At 39.3% G+C, this 20,280-nt stretch overlaps 1 protein-coding gene across 5 annotated transcripts in view; it reads left to right on the top strand.

Moving 5' to 3' along the window:
* The window catches only part of SPPL3 (signal peptide peptidase like 3), a 70,756-nt gene that overhangs the window by 13,723 nt on the left and 36,753 nt on the right, over positions 1–20,280 (top strand). The gene's annotated exons all lie outside the window — the stretch shown is intronic.

The following is a 20,280-nucleotide window of genomic DNA, read 5'->3' as shown; positions in this document are numbered from 1 at the left end:
ATCCTGCCTCCAGGGAGAGTCGTGTCGGGGGATCGGCGGCATGTGTGTGTGTTTTCACCTAGTGACAATAGGCTGGGTGTGTGTACAGGAAATAGAATGAGGAGGAAGAGACCAGTTCCTGTGGGAAGACATGAAGTGCAGCAAATGAAAGTCGAGGGCATTTTTTTCTGTGTCCTGACACTGTCTCGGGCCTAGCTGGCAGTGGATCAAGTTTGGTTCCTTAATGTGATTCTGGGTTGTTTTTTTTTTTTTGTATTGTCACGAATCACAACCAAAATATCTCACATAGTTTACCTGCATCAGTTCTATTGACCTGGCCACTGCAGCAATTTAATTGTGAGACTGCATTTTAAATCCATTCCAGTGATACCATCCGGAGTTGTTTCTCTAGATTATTGGTTTTTTTTAAGTTATGATATCCTTATTAAAAAAGGCATTAAACCTCAGCTTTTATCTTGGTGTGTGCTGAATGTGGAGAAGGAATTGAATATGCAAGAAATATTCCTATTCTGAATGTTTCTGGAAATCTTCCCTGTTAGTTTTTCAAAACTTGGAACTTGGAGCTTTCTGTTCTGCCACATGTTGAGGCTATGACAGCCCCTTTTCCCATCTTCTCTCACTTCTCCATAAAAAACCAATATGTTGTTCATCTTCTGCTTTTTAGATGTTCTTACTGTGTTCCAGGAGCTCGGTTCAGGCAGTGGTCTTCTCTGCTTTAAAGCAACAGCAAAAAGACAACTTAGCTGTGTGTTGGTAAAGATTTAGGCAGCTTTATGTAGTTCAATTAGGTGTGTCTAGTGAGCGCTTGTCTTGGTGTGTTTTAATTGCAGAATTAAATAATACATTCATAAACTATTCTGGGATGTGCCAGCTTTCTTTACAAAAATAAAACAAAATATCAGTTGTACATTATTTTGATCTTTAACTCTCTTGTATTTTTTAATGTCTTTGCCAGAGTATTCTAAGGGGAAGGTTCTTAAGAGAGGCTGGAGCATTAACTCTTCTTTAGGTTGGGTGTTTTAGGGGAGTGAAGTTGGGATTTAAGTTGTTCTTCACTGCTTGCTGGGTGGATCACAAGAACAGTGGTTCTTTCTTACAGTCTTGAGGCTGTAACAGAACAAGGATATAAAGCTTAGGTCTCTGTATTTTTGCGTGTCTGATTTTGTGTTGTATTCACTGATGTAAAACCCTCAGATTTTCAAGGTTTCTGTCACTTTGCATTTTGACCCGTGATCAGCATTGTCTGGGAGCTATGGGAAGGGCAGAAATCCAGTTTCAGACTAAGGAGTCCAATAATTTATGTGCCCTTCTCTGTGGATGCATGTTCAATTACTTATATTTCTAGCAACGATCTTGCAATTATTTATTTTTAGCTATGGTAATGCAGCCCAGCATAAAATTGGCTAGAGCTTTAGTGCTTTTAGGAAAAATGCACACGTTGTCCACTGAGGAAATGGGTACTTCTGTACAGAAGAGTTGTACAGAATTGTGTCCAGCAATTAGTGCAGCAGCAGGGTTTGGAAGCTGGCAGGTCACATCCTGCCTGTTTGCTGGACCTGGTCCTTCTCCTCTGTTGCAAAGGCTGCTTTCTCAGAACAAGTGCTTTCTGTGTTCCTTGCTACAGTGTCTAGCTGCTGTGCAGGTACCTTATTTGACATCATGTAATTTGACATTATGAGAGAGCCTTTCACCTACCTATTTTTGTATAGATAAGGGTTGGTTCCAGACCCCAGCAGTGCTTCCCTTTTGTTTGGGAGTGTAAGGCTTGACTGTGCCTCTTTTTGTGCATGACTCTCATTAGAGAATCACTGTAACTTCATAAGATATAATCAAAATTTGGGTTTGATTTTTTAAAAATTGTCTTGGATGAGTTAGAAATACCTTGTAAAAATGTACCTAGAAGCTGGGATTACTGGACATTAGTGTTGTCAAATGTTTAAACAAAATAGGGCTTTTTTCAGTAATTGACATCCCGGTTATGATGGTATTTTAAAGAGATTAAAATAAATTATCAATTTGCTTTATTTATTGTTTTGTAAATACAAGTCTGAGATTTAAGAGTGAGTTTATATTTTTCTTTTAATTACTAAATGAAATTGATAGCAGTTACTTTCTTTTATCAAGATACTGAGGATGTACTGGGAATTTTGCTGGTGAAACTGAAGACTGTAATCCTGTAAAAACTAATTTTAATGTGAAATATGGGATAAGCGCCAGATGGAGATGCTCTTTCAAAGCATATGCACTTTTTTAAAAAAAGAGTGTTTGAATAAAATGCTTGTCAGTAGTGAGCAGAGAAACTTTCTGTCAAGTACCCGCAGCAACAGAAGGAAGGGATGAGCACTGTGTATTCTGCTGCTCCAGTCTGTGAGCCACACAGGAGCACGACTGCTGCATCACAAGGTTGCTCAGGATTTTCTAGATTAAATGAGAGCTGAAATTACTTTTCTGAGAGTGGACTGGATTGGGAGAGGAAAGAGGTTGGGGGATGCCTGTTTTCCCATTGCTTCTTATCTGTGCTCCAGCAAGGAAAGGGGACTGGATAGGGACACAAGTTCCTGCTACAACAGAGGAGGGAATAAATATGGGAAGAGCTGTTTGCCCATCACCAACGTATACATGAGTAAGAGGTTAGTAAATGCCAAGGATTCTATCTTTAGGCACCAAGCTGTTTGAAGTATTACAGCAGATGCATATGGAAGCACCAGGACCTACATCATGGCTTCATGAAGTCCTTGGTCTTTCCTTAATTTCTAGCACCTTGTGCTGAGATTTTTTGCCCTGGATCCTATTGAGAGAGCACAGCAGCATGCATATCTTGTTTATCTTCAGCTAGTAGGTGTTTAGTGTTTTTCAAGGCCTGATGTAACACCCCCTCCCTTTTTACTGCTGTCCAGTCTGCAATAGAGGTTGCTTTGTTCTTTTTTTGCCCTTTGAATGCACAAAAAGATTTTCACAGCTTCCTTCATATGTGAAGAGAGAAGGAGATTTCTACACCAAAACCAAATGTATTTTAATTTTTTCCTTTCCCAGAGCATTGTATAAGAATAATATAGATTGCAATGCACGTGTGTGTTGTTAGGGTGGTGATTAGGACACAGACTGGGAGGGTAAGCTAAGAACAAAAAAAAAGAAGACTCTGTATTGAGTCACTAATCTTAAAACCAGCTGAACTCCCTGTTAAATGTTTTAATCAGCAGAGTGAGTCTTGTATTAGACATCAAACGTTTGATGAGTGAAATGATGGTATATTTAGAAACCTCTATGTTATGCAAAGGGTGTGGAAGTGAAGTCTAATGATGTGTCAGAGTAATCAATAAAGCTACTGGGCTCTGGAATATGTGTCAATGTACCATGCTATGTTATCTTTGCTCCTGAGAGAATTCAGATTGGTTGGTGTTAAAAGTCTTTCTAGATTCAGAGGTCTGAGGATTTCCTTTCATTGCATTTAAGCATTTAATTCCATGAATTCAAATACAGTCTCATCCAGAAGATTTGGGGAAGTGCTTTTAAATCTTAGTTGGCTGGATTAGATGTGTATGTGGGAGGGCAGGGAGTAAGAGAAGCTACAGCTTGTTGATAGAACTTGTCAAGTACTAGTAAAATAATATTTTGCATTCAAGATTTTTTAAATGGCTTTGCTCAGTTTAGGTTGAGAGACCTTAACTGACTAATTAAGGTGTTTTGAGGATGGGAGGCAGTTACAGCAGAGAAAAACAAATAATTCACCTAAATTTTAGAAGAATTGTACTTTTTAGGTGACAGATTGCAAACCATGTAGATAAAATTCTGTTGTGAGTACTGTCTAAAATATTTTCTGAAAGCTTGGCTTGCAAACCTGGAGTTTGGCCTTTAATCTTACATTTTTCAGGAACTGAAATTACCAGCCATATTCCGTTTTTTTGAGTGTTAGAAGCCTCCTAAGGACAAAGATGAATGTGTGTGAGTATCTGGCATCAGAAAAGTGACCTAAACCTCAGTAAATTTGACAATATCAGGTTTATAGTTAATTTGTTTGTATTTCAGTACCAGTCTCACTTCACTTGTTTGTTATCCTCCCTCTGGCCTTTGCTATCTCAGGCAGTGTGTCATGTAGGCAGGAACTCTGTCTACAGACTGGACTGAAAGACAAATAAGGCAAAGAGCACAGGATTAGTTGAAGTTTATAGTTACTTGAATGTGTATATATATATATATATATAATGACTCTGATTAGCAAAGGGGAAAAAAATTCCTGCTTCAATGCAAAGGCTGCACTTACTGATATATTAATAATTCTGTAAGAAAAATTTTAAAGTGAAGAACATAAATCAGTGTTTTCTTGGAGCTAGTGTGCAGTACCTATTTTAATTAAGATTTCTATCAGTTCTGTTAGCCTTTTCAGGATGTTGTGGCAGCAGAAGTCAGTGGTTCCTTCCTTTTAACCCAGTGATTAGAGAACTCCACCAGGATATAAGAGATCAGTTCCATCCCCCAGGGTTTCTGACCTTGCATCTCTCCCAACTTCCAGGGGAGTGCTCTCATCACCAAACTGTGTTATTTGGAGGCTGAGTTTTGTGTGTCCATTTAAATCTGTTTCACTTCATATAGAGTACTGTAAATATTTGCTGGGCCAGGAAGCAGTCCTGCTTTTCTGCCTGAATGGTCAAAATACTCACTTGGGATGGGCAGAGACCTGGGCTCCACTTCCTGCTGGGATAAAAATGTCATTCTGAAGACTGAAGGGGCTGTAGTCTGTGGGGGGAGTTCAGGCTGGTTGTCTGGAGATGAAAGTCTAAATTCCCAAAACTGGAGGTAGACCTGCATATGATTTCCTGTGTCTTAGGTGAGCCAGCTGTCAGGTGTGTGGATCTGCCTTTTCTTGTGTTTTGTGTCAGGCTCAAGGAACCTGAGAGCATCTCTTTCCTTTATTGAAGGATGTGATGGCTTATTTTGTACACTATGGGATTTTGGTATGGGTTTAGCAACCTCATGCTGTTGGAATTTGAGGACTTGTGTGTGGACCATCAGACAGACCCAATTATTTGGCGATAGTAAGTTTTTCTCAGATGTATTTTGCTGAATACCATAGTTTTGCCTATTGGATTCACATGCTGAAATCTCTGTCAATAATTGTTTATCACTGAAACGCAGTGCCAATAGTGTGTACTTACGAAACCTTCCTAGAATAAGTACTTTGAAACATATCATGCTTTTTAAAATGCAGTTATTTTGATTTCCTAAAATTTGGAAGAAGAGCAAAACAGGTTCTGTTCTGGTATTTTCTTTTTATTTAATTATTTGGGTGTTATGATGTATCAACATCTCTGGCATAAATGCCACCTTTGTTGTAATCTTTATTGCCCTCTGACATTTTATGTCTAAGATTATAATATACTAATATACTCCAAGATTATAATATACTCTAAAAGCAAATAAATGACACAGGCCATCTAGACAGTCTCATTTAATTCCGGTGACATCTGAGTAAAGTTTCCAGGAAGAAACAAGGCTGGAATTGGCATAAAAAATAATCATTGTGCACATTTACTTTTTGGTGCTACACTTCTTTGGTGTAAATGATTAAGATAAAAATTTGAAGTGATTCAGCCAGTTACGTGAGTTGAGTGAAACACAGGCTAGTGTGCTAGCTGAACTGGATCCAGGCAATCAAACTGACTTTGAAAGGTGATGATTTAATAAGATAAATGGAGCATACGTGTCATTGCAACACTTTCTGATCCCCTTTTTTCCTCTTTATTTCTTCCAAGGATGCTGACACTGATGATATTTTCTCCTGCATCTTTCACAAGGGGTGTCTGTGCTTGAAGTACTCTGATCTACCAGACCAGGGTTCTGCTCTTCTGCCTCCCTACAGAAACTCAGCTCTAATGATAAATTAAATGTTTTTGTCTCCACCAGAACCACCAGGATGAGATTATCCTGGAACTGATTAATTGTATACCTGTTGGGGTGTCATTTTCATTATTAGATTCTGTTGAGTATTTCTTTTTAGGGCCGGATCTAAGCCCCAGGTCCCAAATGTCCTTGGGTAACCTCCATATCTGCATGTCACATTAAGTGGCATGGCATAGACAGGGGTGTTAGAAAGTAAGAATGTTCTGCTGTCTTTTTGGAAAGATATTCTGCAACTGATAACTAATCAATGAAAACATTTTTAATATCCTATGACAACAAGTATTCAAAATAATAAATATATTTAATGAGACTGTGCTTATGCTCAGCTTGTGTGGGAACAGGGTTTAAAGACAGAATGACTTTCAGGATGTCAGAACAGAGGTTCTTTAAGATCATCACAGCTGATGTCCTGAAGTAGAGGAGAACACACAAAGAAAGATTTTCTGTGTTGCACAGTCTTATGCCTGACATGCCTCCCTTATTAATTACTGAAGTTGGAGAGATACAGTAAAAACTTGCTGTTTGTATATGGTAGCGTTTTCCCTAACCAGAGGCATCTGAAGAGAAAATTATTGTGTTTGACTCTCATTTCTTCTCTCCTTCCTTTAGAAAATGGTCTTTTCTTCTGTGTCTGTCAGGTTTGGATGTTTTTCCTTTACTTCCTGTAGCTAGTTCATAGGCTTTTGACCCAACAAAGTATTTTCCCATGCAACTCAAGACTGTGAAATTATTCTGTTCCATTTTTACAACTTAGACACGTTCCTGCAGGCGTCTCCACAACAGAAGAGGTGTGGGGGAAGCGGAAGGAACCCACGAGGTTCCACCCTCTGTTCACACACACAGTCTCTAGCTTTAGGAACCAGTTGGCAAACCTACCTACAGGAGTAGGTTTGAATCTAGATTATTCTTCAGTCCAGCTGCTGAAAGGAAAAAAAAACAATGAACACAAATGTGCTGTCCATTATGAAATACTGGCTTTTAAAGCTGAGCCCCCTCTGGTCCTTTGTGTTATAAATCAGTTCTACCTGGTCAGTGCCGCTTTCTGTCTTGAAAGCCCAAATTTACTTCTTAATTCCGATGGACTCTGCTGGTTTTGGACAGTGGTATCTTTAAAAAGTCCTTTGGTTCCTCTGGTAACTGGCCAGAAGATAACTTCTAATAAATTGGCAATGATACATAATTTTGAATAGCTTTAAAAGTTTGGCAGAAGTTTACAGAGACCAATAGAAATGTTGAGAGTTGATAGTGTTCCACAGAATCATAAAAGTTGGGGAACTTTTTGCTTATGCCTTTTTCTTATGACAGTTGTACCACAAATAGCAACTTCTTGCTAGGATAGCAAAAGCACCATACAGGTGGTCTCAGCATGTAAACTTGGTGCGCCTGTCTGTACAGCAGTGATGCACAGATAGTTTTGCAGGGGGTTTCTCCACAAAGGTCACACTAATAGCAACCGTATAGCCTCAGGGTTTATTTTAATTTCAGAACTGACTTGTATTAATAAGTCCAGTTTACTCCACTTGAGATAGCCTAGCTTGGGCAAGAGTGAGCATTACAAAATGCTTGAGCTCTGCAGAGGTGCCAGGGGCAGGTTGGAGGTGAAGGCAGCAGCTGAGCTATGGCTGTCTCTGCTGCTGGTTGGTTCTGGTGTCTGTGGCACTGAGCAGTCTGCCTGCCCTTCTGTTGGATAGTTGGCCCCAATTTAAAACTCGATTTAAAATGATTTAGGAACTTCTTCAGTGATTAGAAATTCAACAACAAATTCTGAGTAATTATAGTCAGAATCAACCAGCTGTTACTACAGATAGTTGGATGGATGACACCAAAGCTGAATGGTAGGTTGTTATACCAAAGACTATGATCTGTGTCAGACCCATTTGGCAAGATAAAAAAGGTGTAGCATGACTTTGACTTATTTAGTCAATGGGAAGTCCGTTCTCCAGGTGGCTGTTAGCTAAAGGTGAGGTTGGTGAAATAGCAGGAGGCAAAGAGAGCAAACAGAGCTGGATCATATGGATTTCTGTAGCCTATATTGCAGAGTGGGGAGGTGAGGTTTGTCTGGGGCTTGCTTTCTAGGTTTGGTGGCACAAGGTCATTCTGGTCCTTTTTGGAAGTTCGAATTGATGGTCTGTTCACTGGAGGAAACATGATCTGCTGTGTGAGCTCTTTTCTTGAGGTGGCTGATCCTGTACCTTCACCTGAATAGCTGCTCTGAGAAGTTATCACAAAGAGCTGAAAGCTCTCGTGGGGAATATTATGATCTCTGCAGGGTTTTAAAGATGAAGAGTGGAATCTAATTAAGCTTTATGTTGAAAATAGTTTAAAGAATGCTTTTTTTTTTTTCTTCCCCTCTTGAAAAAGGAAACTTTAAAGCTAGATAGTGGAGAGCTGGTGGACTTTTTTTTTTTTTCCTGCTAACTTGATGCCTTCTAAAGCAGATGCAGCTGTAAGCAGTTACAGATGGTACAGAACAGAAAGAACCTCTTCATCATACTTAAGAGCCTTACAAGAACCCGAATGTTAGTTTTCCAACTAGTTATCTGTATCTTTTTTTTTAATGTTTTTGCAGATGGAACATAAAGAGCTACCTTAAAGCTAAATCAAAAGATTAAAAGTATGTGCCATAAAACAGAAATACATCTCTGCAGGGTGCTTTACTGGAAGAATTTCACAAGATTCCCAAAGCACCCTCTCTGAAGAACGTTCCTAGTTTTTGTTGTTGTCAAAACCAAAGGTTTTTAGATATTGGGGCTAGAATTTGTTGAAAACAGTCTCCATCTGTCCTTCTGCTGCCTGCTTTTTGCACATGGAACTGAAACTGCTGCCTTAAGCCTGACACTCAAGTGTACTAATGAACTGTGCTTCTCTAGCAGGCAGGGTGTGAGGCAGAGATCAGCCCCTTCCCACTGTCCCAGGACATCTTCTCCATCTGTGTTTATCGTGGTGTCTTTAGCTGTAACGTGCCCATGTTTCTTACTGTTCAGACCTTTCTTTGAGTTTGCTTCTCTCTTCATTGGAGGAAGCAAAACCAGGGAGCCTCTTTGGATGGGCTGTATTTTGTAGTTTCATGTGAGCTGAATCCCCTCTCTTCGCTTTGTGCAGTTTTTATTAGTCACATTCAGTTCAGAATCTAACCAGCCATCATCTGACGCATTAATATGTCTTGATACAGACCTGGTGTGATGAAAGCTGCTTAAATCTGGCTGGACAGACTGGCTGCTCTCTTGCTTTGACTCATACAGAAATGTTCTTTTAACGTTGTCACTGAAGGTTCGTAGTTTGGTGCTGATGGTGTTAACTCATCTTTTTATGGAATTTTGATGAAAATAGTGTTTAATTCCACCCAGGTATGTCATAATGAAGTGCATATCATAATGCTCTTCTGTGCAGCTATGTCAGCTCAGCAATAGCTCTCAGAGCTGCCCTTTCTGTATGACAAGGTCGTATTGATCAATTTGACTTTGATTTTGGCTTGTTGGTTATAAGGCCTGATTGTTAAATGCTTTGATTAAACTATTAGTTGTTAGTTTTATTTTTGGATCTGACTTCTGAATATGTTGCTAAAAAGAGTTTGGATTTCCAAGCACATAACCAATAAAATACTGGCCTAAGTGTCAGAGGTGGGAGATGTGGTTTTGTTTTTAAAGTAAACAGAAGAGTCAATAGAGATGAAATAACATCGTCTTTTCTGATTTTAGTGATGTAAACAAAGAAACATTTGCCTCATTAGGGAGCCTACTACATTTTGTTACATTAAAAAAAACATTAGAGACAACTAAGGTATTCTGCATATTTGTAACTTAAGTATGGGAATTGCAGAAGTTAAGCCTCAAAATGAGGAAAAAAAAAAACAAACAACTGAGATGGAAAGCTGCATTTTGTGTAGGAAGCAATGCAGTGTTCATTCACATCAGTGTCCTCAATACCTAAGAGGGTTTTGTAGTGTCTTTGTACATTAAGTTTTTCATGAATGTTCTTCCATCAGTTTGGCCAGCTGTGTTGATACCTAGTTGTTGGAAAAGGTAGAGACCCTGGGGTCTCTGCTAGGATATCTTCCTGGGACCTATTCTAGGATTTAATTTAGTTTAATGAATTCTTCCTAGTGTAGTGCCTGTGGATGTGCATGTTAACCTTTTCTGTAGCACTCGTGGCCGAAACACCTGTATCTCACATCTCACAGATAAACCCGTTTTGTATTTCTAGTAAAAGTATTCTGGAACTTTCTCGATCTCTGCATGACTCTGGAGCTTCAGGTGTTGCATTTCCTTTAGAAGGAGACAGTGACTTGCCAAAAAGGTGGGATTTGCAGCATGCTCTGCTGACCAAGTTCTGTTCTGCTTGATCAGCTCTGTCACTTATAGAACAAAACTTTATGAATGTGAATAAACACCTTTTATTAGGTCTTGACTCCACTATTATACTCCAGATAGAACAAAGTTAGTGGAAGTCCAGAACTGGGCAGACTTTATAGTGCTCCGGGGCAGTTTGCTTTCCTGGAGTGAAAGCTGTCCTTAGAACCTTGGGATGCCCAAGAAAGACAAGGAGCAGGCATGGAGTGAGAGCCACAAGGCAAGTAAGTTAAGGAGGAATACGCACAGAATGTTTTTAGGTAATACCTAGTGAGTTAGGCCACTCAAGATGGGCTCTCTAGTATTATGTATGTGTCTCGAGTGAAACTGTATACAGAGAAGAGGATGAACTTTTATCTTCTGGTTTTGGCTTCTGGCTGAGATCAAACATAGCACTGAGTACTGGCATTCCTTTGTGTGCTGGTTGGGAAACCTGCAGTACTTCTCTGTGTTATTTGTGTTGCTTTGGGTGGAGATACTTACTTTGGTCTGGACATTTTTTATTTAATCTGGTACCTGCCACTCTGCATCCCATAAGTCATATTACAGGTTTTTTTAAGATGTATTGTCTTTAATATTTAAGTATACTTTTTGTTCAGTGTATTGTTTCCTGTCCAGACAAAGCTGCCAGAATGGTAACACATTTGTCTTACAGTGCTTTACAATATGATTTTCAAGGTGAAGTCATTTATTAGGTCCTCAGAGGCAATAAACCCATCCTGTCTCCAGTGCTGGATTACTCATGCTTTTCAGCTGTGGGCTGCCTGGTTGGCTTTTGGTGGAGCAGACTGAGCAGTCACTTCAGCTCACACAGCTGAGACACTTTGGCAGGTGTCTGTCTGGCCACCGTGGCTGTGCAAATTCTGCACTTGCTGGGGGGGGCGAAGGACACTCAACACAGCAGGGCTGGTGTGGGGCTCTTCCCTTGGCACTGGGATTTCTCTTGCAGGATGTTGCAGGCTAAATGTACAGGAATTTCCGTGCGCATCCTGAGAGTCCTCTCTTTCTGCCACATAATCTGTTTTCTTTTTTCCTTGCCCTTTTAAACTTCTTGCCTGGCACTGTCACAGCCACAATATGCTGCATATGATTGAATGTTGATAAATATGGCTGGGATGATGTGCCTGGGTTGAGCTGCTGTTTACATGAACTGAGCCCTGGATCTTAAGTCTGGTCCTTGGGTAATAAGGCTGGAGAAGGGTGATACTGATCTATTGGTTGTACAGGGTGTTTATCTTGAGCAACCTTACCCAGAAAAATGCCTTTTCTGGACCAGGATGACTTGACACTGCCTGGGATGAGGTTGAATTGCATTACTAGAAGACAGGATGTGTTTTCTTAAGTTGAAGACTCAATTTTCTGGAACCTTGTTCAGAAAGCTTATTGCTTCAGTTCTGGAAGGCACTAATATAGTTTATTTTCACTATGGTGAAGTGTCAACACTTGTTATCCCTTGTTAAAATAGTAGCCTTGAATTTACTGTTTATAGTTCAATGATTGGAAGTTTTTTTGTGATAGAATTTTTCTGTGCTATTAGGAGACGTGTTGTTGAATATCCTGTATCTTGGTACTGCTAGAAAAGGGACAGCTTTGGATGAAGAAGATTCCAGAACTCCATAGCAATTTATTAATAGGATTTATATAACTAATTTGGAAAGGCTGGAGTGCCATGGTCTTTCAAAATTTAAACCTCTTTGTTGAAGTGAGATAACAGAATCTCCTGACCCCACTGGACACTGAACAATGTCCCCGATCATCTGAAGAGATCCAATGATTTCTCTGGCTTGAATTAATACATTTGCTGGGAATTTATGCAAGAGAGAGGAAAAAAATTAATAATTTAAAAATAGGTTTAGGAATTACGTGAATTCATGATTCTTGGAAGGTATGGTGCCTTATCAAGGGAGTGATGTCCCATATTATTTCAATGCAAACTATTCAACACTTTAAGCAAGTATTTAGGTTTTCTTAAGGGTGTAGACATCTGAGGACAGGAACTGCAAAATGCTCCCTAATGGAAATTCAGAGTGCTCTGATTTGGGGCACAAATATTGCTTTGAGTAGTTGATGTTTTGTACATCAAAGTGTCTTTGGTATATAGTATGTTGTGATATTTTTAGAAATCAATTATAAGTGGATGTTTTCTTCATGGTTGGAGCTCCTCAATCTTTTCCCATGTTTGTAAGTAAGCTTTTTTTTCTCCCCCCCCTTCTTTTTTGGTAATAAAAATCCTACACAACTCTGTAATACCATTTGCAGTTTTCATCATAAAAGTCATTATTTCAAATCTTCATATTATGGTATAAGTGTACTAGAGGTGTACTAGAACTTGCTTTTCATTTTGCAAGTAGGGAGGTGACTAACCTGTGTTGGGTTCCTCTCTTCCCAAGAGGAAAGATCACGTGAATGTGAAGGTGTGCAGGGTAAGGTTCAAAGAATGTGTTGTATTTCTGCTCCCACGTGATTAATGGTGTGGTTCCTGATTCCTCCTACAAAATATCTGCCTTAGCCAAGCTGTGCTTTCCCAGCTGGGAAGTAACAAAAACTCTCTTAAACAGAGAAGAGAGCAGCTGAGAAGCCCTGAACATAAAACTGTGTTGGTCAGATTTAAGATCCGTGTTGTTGGTTTCATGACACAAGGAGAGAATTGGAAGTTCATGATCAGCAGTTTAATGGCAGGGTAATCACTTATCTGCTTTGCTTATTAATAAGCCGTTGTGTTCTGTACCAAGTGTCATTTTCACACTAAGACATACTCCATCCCTGGAGTTGAAATGGGAGTTATGAAGCCAATGTGTGCTCCTGAGCCTAGATCCTCCATTCAGTGTGGGGTGTAGCCATCAGACTGGCATTTTGTCTAAGCAGCAGCTTTGCATTGCTGTGCTGGAGCTGAAAATAGTTCTGTTATATCGTGTCTTGGGCTCGTTACTGTCTCAGAAAACACAGGCAGTGTTACCAGTCACTAGTCTTAGCAAAATAATCCCAATATTAAAGGACTCTGCTAAAAAAGAAATTCCGTGTTAACTAGTTATTAAAGTTGTTGGACAGTTAGCTCTGGCAATTCTGTGATGCTTTTTCTGGCTTATTTGTTTATTCTGACACTTCACATTGTTTGGTTTATTTGCTAATTATAAAGAGAAATACTTCTGCTGTTCTAGAACATCTTCTGTTTTAAGATGCCAGAAACTTGAGCTGTCTCTTGTAGTGTCACTTGACTATTCCAAGCTGGTTTGAAGGAAGAATGACTCTGGAAGCATGAAACCTAAGTTGATTTTAGATTAAATAGCCTGATTGCACAAAGTTTAGGAAGAACTTCTATGCTTTGAGGCATTCACTTGGACTGTTTTTTGTTTGTTTTAGGAATTTGTAGTTGTTTGAATTCATAGTTCCATCATGTGACTGATGCTATGGGATGGGAAATATGTAATCAAATGCTGCAGACACCACTGGTTTGCACAACTTGCCTATGACAGTTGTCTGAGCATTAAGCAAGGGACTGTCATGGATGTGCCTGAACATTTCCAGTTACTTATATTTCTCATAGTTCACCATGAGGAGCATCACAGCATTCATGTAGCTGTGTTATATTTTTCACTATTTTTCAATATTATCGCTATTTCTCTATTACCACAGCAAATAATCAGTGCTGCTAATTAAGGCACTGTTAAAATTGCACAGAAAGGTGGGCAGGGAAAGAAAACAACCTACTTATGCTCACAGGGTCTGTCTCACAAATCTATAGAGCAGTTCTTGCTAAGGGAGCTCACAGTTTACAAACGGAAGCATATAACCTTCTCCTTGATGGTAGCTGTCTATGGAAGGTAGAAAGCAAGAGCCATGTCTTTTGAGGATCCTGGCTTTGTCTGGGGCATATGGAGAGATGTGGTTAGGAGAAACGTTTTGTCCCAAACTCTATTTGTGTTCCCCTAGAAATGCATTCAGAGAGTCCCCTCAGTTCAGTGGTGAGGGCCCAGGTGTTCCCTAGGACTGAGCCCTGGCAGTCCCGTGCTCAGCAGGGTCTTACACAGGTCTAAGAAACCAAAAGGAGACATCTTTGGAATGGTAAAATGAATGGGGAGCTATTGTGGAGTCTGGGAAGTAGGTAATCAATCCAGAAGAGTTCAGAGAGGAATTAGGAGGCCTATTTGAGGTATGTGTTAAACACAAGAGAAATAACAACACTCAAGAAAACTGGTTGCCCATGTCTATTAATGACGAGTCCAAAACTAATGGTGGTTCTGTGGCTGCGTCTCACAAGCCAGATGTGCTACTTCTGCCTCTCTTCCTCCGGTTACAAACCATAGGAATTCAATTCCATCTTGTCTGCATTGTGGTGGATATTTTGTATGCTTTTTCCTGTCTTCAGAAAAACTTATTAGTAATTAATGTTTAATACAAAACATTGTTGTCGACATCAGAGTGAAGGATGTCTCCTCTGTGGTAGCTCATACTGCACCATGTCTGTGTCTGGGTAGTGTTGCCATTGCACACCTCCTGCAGGACAAAACGAGATGCCTTATGGTACAAGTGAAAGTGCTTTACTAGTGTGGCTTCTTAGTAAAAGACACTGTTAGCCAAGGACCTGTGTGAGTAGATATTTATCCTCCTTCATTCCTGGGAGAGCAGACACTGTGGTTGATAGTTCCAGTTATGTGAAACAAGATTTCATGTAGATTATTTTGTCTCTGGAATCTGTCATTCCCCTGCTAAAAGGAATTGATAAGCAAATAGGCTTTCTAAAATGTGAAAGAAGCCTAGAGCAAACTCTTTGTCATCACATTCCTGTTCACATCCAGCATTTGCCTTCCACAGAGCTCCCAATATTCAGTGCTGTCTGTGGTTTCCCACGGGGTTGCTTGGGTGAACACAGTGAGAGCTGTTGAAAGAGAAAAGAATGAAGACTCACTTAATCATCACTGGGTGAAAACTATTTTGGGCTGTATTTGTGTTTTGTGTGTAGTTTTCCAAAATCATACTGGTGTCATTCCAGTTTCTTACTGTCCCAGTAAGTTATTTGTCAGAGAAAGAAAATACCAACTATTAAACAAAATGTATGGTGATTAATTGAATTCTTACTCATGTATGTTTCAGAAATTATGGGGTTGTTATTCACATGTTAATTTTAAACTCCAAATTTAGGACTGCATAAATAGCTGAACAAAATGGAGAGACCAGAGGGTAATTGCAGCCCCTCAGCAGAAGCCTACCTCTCTGCACTGACTGCATAGGGAGGGTGGTCTTGCAGGTTACGTGCTTGAGGTGCCCTTGGTAGCAGGACTCCAGTAACCTCTGTGTTTGCTACACCACCATTTAACTGAACATCTCAAACACATCTGTAGAGAGCTCAACAGCTGGGGGCAAAGAAAAAGGAAGTGTTCCCATTCATCTGCAGAGGTGCCTGAAACCTCTACCCTGACTGGCACGGTCTCTGAAGCATCTCCTGCAGCATCACAAATGAGTGTGAGCCCTAGGATGTGTGCCCTGAGCTCAGCTCTGTGTGTGCTTAGTATCTTTAGCACTAGTTTGTGGTTGAAAATCTGCTTTCCAAGAGTTGTACTGTTATAGTAACTTCTGGAATGATTAGAGGAAAACATTTGGACAAACCACTGCACTTTGCTCCTTGTGAAGTGTCAGAGCAGTTTATGCCTTGTCATCAGGCTCTGCTCGTTTCCAGAGTAGAAAACAGAGAAGCCTGAAGGATGAGATGGGACTTCAGGTGTGGTTCATGCCTGCACTTGGGGCAGCTCCTCTAGGCACACTTTAGTCCATCCCTGGAACAGCATCCTTCTGGGCTGGACAGAATCTGGTCTGGATGGTCTGGGATCTCTGATGTAAGTCTCCAGCAGACACCTGGATCTTCACGGTTGGAATCTGGGGAAGAACAATATTTAATAGATATAAATTCCAAACTCCCTTCCTTTTTTTTTAACCAGAGGGTTTTGATACTTTCATACAGTAGCAGCTGTGCAAAAGGGACAGTTGAATGTCTGGATAGTAGGTGTTGGTACTTGTATGTTGGCTGAAATCACTTACGAGAGTGTTGTGGGTTTTTCCCTAGCTTGGGATGAATTTGAGCAAAGCTGTTTTTTCAGGTTTTTTTCCTAATAATTTACCACACAGAGCATGAGTTTTTTCCAGCTAGATGTTACTTATTAACTTCAAATATTAAAATTACTTTTTGTAAGTCTGGAAGCAGCAGCACATTTCTTCTGCATTCTGTAAACTTTTGGAACTGGTGTCTGTGAGTGAAATGTATTTAATTTGCTTTTCTGTCTGTGATGGCTGATGAAAGTTAATAACACATCAGTTAAGATAATTTTCTCTCTTTTGTATTTCAAAAATACAAGACGCAGTTGCTTATGCATAAAATCCTAACTTAAAAAGTTCCCCAAACACCAAGAAGTAATGAATTAGTGTTTTAAAAATAGCTTAACATTTTGGTAGCTACATCCTTACTGTACTTTGCTTCTTATGCAAAAGTAGTTTTCAAATAAAATATTAAGATGATGAAGTGATGTTTTAAAATTGTCAGTTTTACTTTGTTCAACGCTGTATATTCAAACCTGAATAATACTGTGCAAATGAAATGCCAGTTTAATATTGTTATGGACTCAAGATTGCATATAGTTTTCAGTTACAGGAATCCAAGTGACAAACTGAATGTGATTTATGTCTAAATTTAGCAGGTTGTTTATATGTAATACTTAAAAAACGCAAATATGTTTGAGTCAGCTGTGTCATCTTGCCACTGTGTTTTTTAGAGGATTTTTTTCAACTTTTTCTGGAATTGAGTTTCTCTTCCTCTAGTTCTGCTCCGAGTGCTTTTGCATGTTGGGTGCTTTGGGATTAAAAGAGCTTTCCAGCTTTTTTTTTAACTCGATTATTTTTGGGAAGGTTAAACATCTGGATGTTAACTACAAAACCTTTTCCAGGAAAGCATGTTGTTCCTGAGCAAGAAATACCAGCACAAATATAAATGCAGCACAACAGAGTGTAATCTCTGGCTTTCCAGGGGGCTCTGGTATTTTCAGACTGGTCTGTTGCTTAAAGTAACTCTGAGGATTACAGGAGGATATTGGGAGGATTTACCTCTGCAGTATTTTTGTAGTTGTCTTTGAGACATGGGATGAACAGAGCAGGGATGAAACCAAGCAGGGGTGCTGAGCCAGAAAGGAAAGAATGGTTATGGGGGACATAAGAAATAAGTTGGTGATGTTTCCAAGATGCTGGGTGTTTGCATTCTCACTGAAAAACAAGTAGATTTTTGGCTGAGAAAGGTTAATTAGTAGAAAAGTGTTCTCTATCAGTGAGAAACATTTTTCTGGATTCAGAAAACACAAAAATGTTGCAGATACAGGTAGGATTTGGAGAAGAAAACTTAGGTTGTATGTAATGGTTTTAGGTGTCCTTACACATTGTGTATGGAAAAAAGCTCAGAAATGTTCTGAAAGTTAAATTAATTGTGTTTGACTGAAATAACTTTGTACAGAGCTAGACTTAGGTTTTACTTGAGCTGTCTTACAGCCTGGGTTATACAGAATACTGCTTTAAAAATGTATCCTGGCTACCTGGCTTGAAACTTGGATGGCTGGAACAATAGCCTTGTGCAAATATGCTAATGTGTTTTGAAATTCTAAATTTCAGCAATATTGATTGATGAAAAATGGCATTTGCAGCTGAGGGCTATTTCCTTCCCATACCAGTTTCCAGGTGATGCTTGGACAAAAGCAACATTCCCTTTTAATTTTCTTAATGCATTTTTACTGTGATTTGCTCTACACTTTTTTCCCCTCAAGCAAGAAAACTTAAAGATGTTCAGATTTTATTTAGTTACTGTACTGATTTTCTAATATTGTTGATATGATGGTAAATGTGCTTGTGGTGAGAGACTTTTTTTTCTTTTTTTAACTGAGAGATGGGTGTTTTATGTACTGCATGAGGATTAAAAAACCTCTCGTTTGTGTCTTGAAAAGCTGACGTCTCCACAGTTGTATATTAACTGGTTTAATAAGAGATGGCTCCTCTCCACAAATAACTGTTTCATTTTAGTTGTGTGTGTTACGATAGCATGAGGCTGTTGCTGAGTTGAAAAGACTTTGTTCATTTGAAATGCTCAAATCTGATCATTCACTTTAATTTGTATTTTGTTACTTGTTACATATCTTACATGAAAATGTGAATTGAAGTAGGTGCTGAAGGATCAGCATTTAGCCTTCCAGCATGGAAAATTTCCTGGAAGGCTAAGTCCTCTCCTATAGCATCAGCAGCATGTCTTCAAAACCACATAGTGTTTGTTTCTCAGTAGTTGCAAGATGCCAGGCACATATTAAGTCATTCTGAGCCTGCTGGTACACGGACATTCATTCTTATCAAGCCAAGTGGTTCTGTATTTTTCCTGAAAGTATTCAGCTGTTAATTCCCTAATCCTTACAGAAATTATTTTAACTTATTGTAAAAAATAGAGACTGTTATTTCAGTGGGTTTCAGGATTCATACAGAAGTGTCAATTCACACTTTTCAAAGCAATTCTGTTAAAGATGGGACAACCAGAAGTTAGTCTGACCTGTGTTTGAGTTTTCTTTTCGTCCATGTGGTTGGAAGTGTAGTGATTTTTAATAACACCTGAAAAATCTGATGTGGCTGCTCCTGGCAGTGCTGGATTGGACTTCTGTCTGGGTTAGAGTTCTGTTGAAGATTTAATCTGACTCTGCTGTAATATTTAATGAATACCTAAGTAAAAATGTTGTTTTAGAAGTGGATCAGTGCTCTGATGTGTTCCAGTTTGTCTAGGGTACCAGCCATTAAAGGAATACAGATTGAATTAATGAAATAAAATGTTACACTAAGTGGGAGATGTGAAGTTACCATCTTGGGTCCTTTTGCTACAGTGTGTCAGTTGTATATTTAGGATGACCATTCCAAATTAATTTATGTGCTGTGAATAGGAGAGAACTTACCTTCCTGTGTAATGTTATTTTGATGCCTTTGCATAGAAGCTTTATTTTTAAAAGGCAAACATTTTGACCAATAAAAATAATATTTTTTGTTTAATTTGAGATATCTAGTAACTTTTGAACCTATTTACCCCTGGGTTTGTGGAAATATTACAGACTCATCCTCTGTGTTGTCTGACACTGGATTTGGGGTGTGTGTGTGTTTCACTTCTATTTGTAGAAGGATGGTACATAATTAAATTACTATACTATCTCTGATAGAACTAGTTAGATTTTCAGTTGGGCATAATTTGATACTGGTCGAATACAAATGTCACTTGGTCCTGTACAGGAGGCTGTATGTGCTTCAGTTTGTCCAGAAGGTTTATGTGGTGCAATATTGAAGCCATGACAGCTGCTGTTGTCAAAGTTTGCTGTTAATAAGCCTGGCAACATTCCGAGGCTCAGCATGTGAGGTGTCTGTAATCATCTGTCTGAACATTATCGTTTAATTTCACTTCTTCTGTTTAGAATGAGTACAAAAGAGCAGTAGGACACGTTCTCCTTCTTTTTCTTGTTTCTCGGGACTGAAAAGAACGTGTTGGATAATATGTTTGGAACAAGTCTGTCTGTTTGGGTTTTTGTCCCCACCTCCCACAGAAAGCACAATGCATGGAAGTGGAAGAACTGCCATCTCTTGTGCTGTCACCAGCCTTCATCTGGCTGTGGGGACATTAAGCTGAAAACCAACTTGGATTTCAGAGGGAAAAAATTATCCAAAAAATGGATCAGTTTACTGCTTGGTGTTGGGAAAGAATGTGAATTGCCCTTTTGCTAGTAACACAGTTTTAGGACATTTTAATCTCATAGTTCCCCCATTTGGTGTTTCCTTTTGCCTTTGTGCTGGCTTCCCCCCTTGCAGTGTATTTTTCTAGGCTAAATAAACTCAGTTCTTATCTCTCCTAGTCATCTTAGAAGCTCTTTTCTACACTCTTTCCAGTGACAGGCTGATAATTCTGCTCACACTAAAGCTAAATTCACACTTAAATACCAGTACCTGCCTTCCCCTATAATAGTCCTCCCTCCTTCTGGTGCTGTAT

The sequence above is a fragment of the Apus apus genome, chromosome 16 (genome assembly GCF_020740795.1).
Source record: "Apus apus isolate bApuApu2 chromosome 16, bApuApu2.pri.cur, whole genome shotgun sequence".
Classification (NCBI taxonomy): Eukaryota; Metazoa; Chordata; class Aves; order Apodiformes; family Apodidae; genus Apus; species Apus apus.
This window is presented reverse-complemented; position numbering and strand designations above follow the sequence as displayed.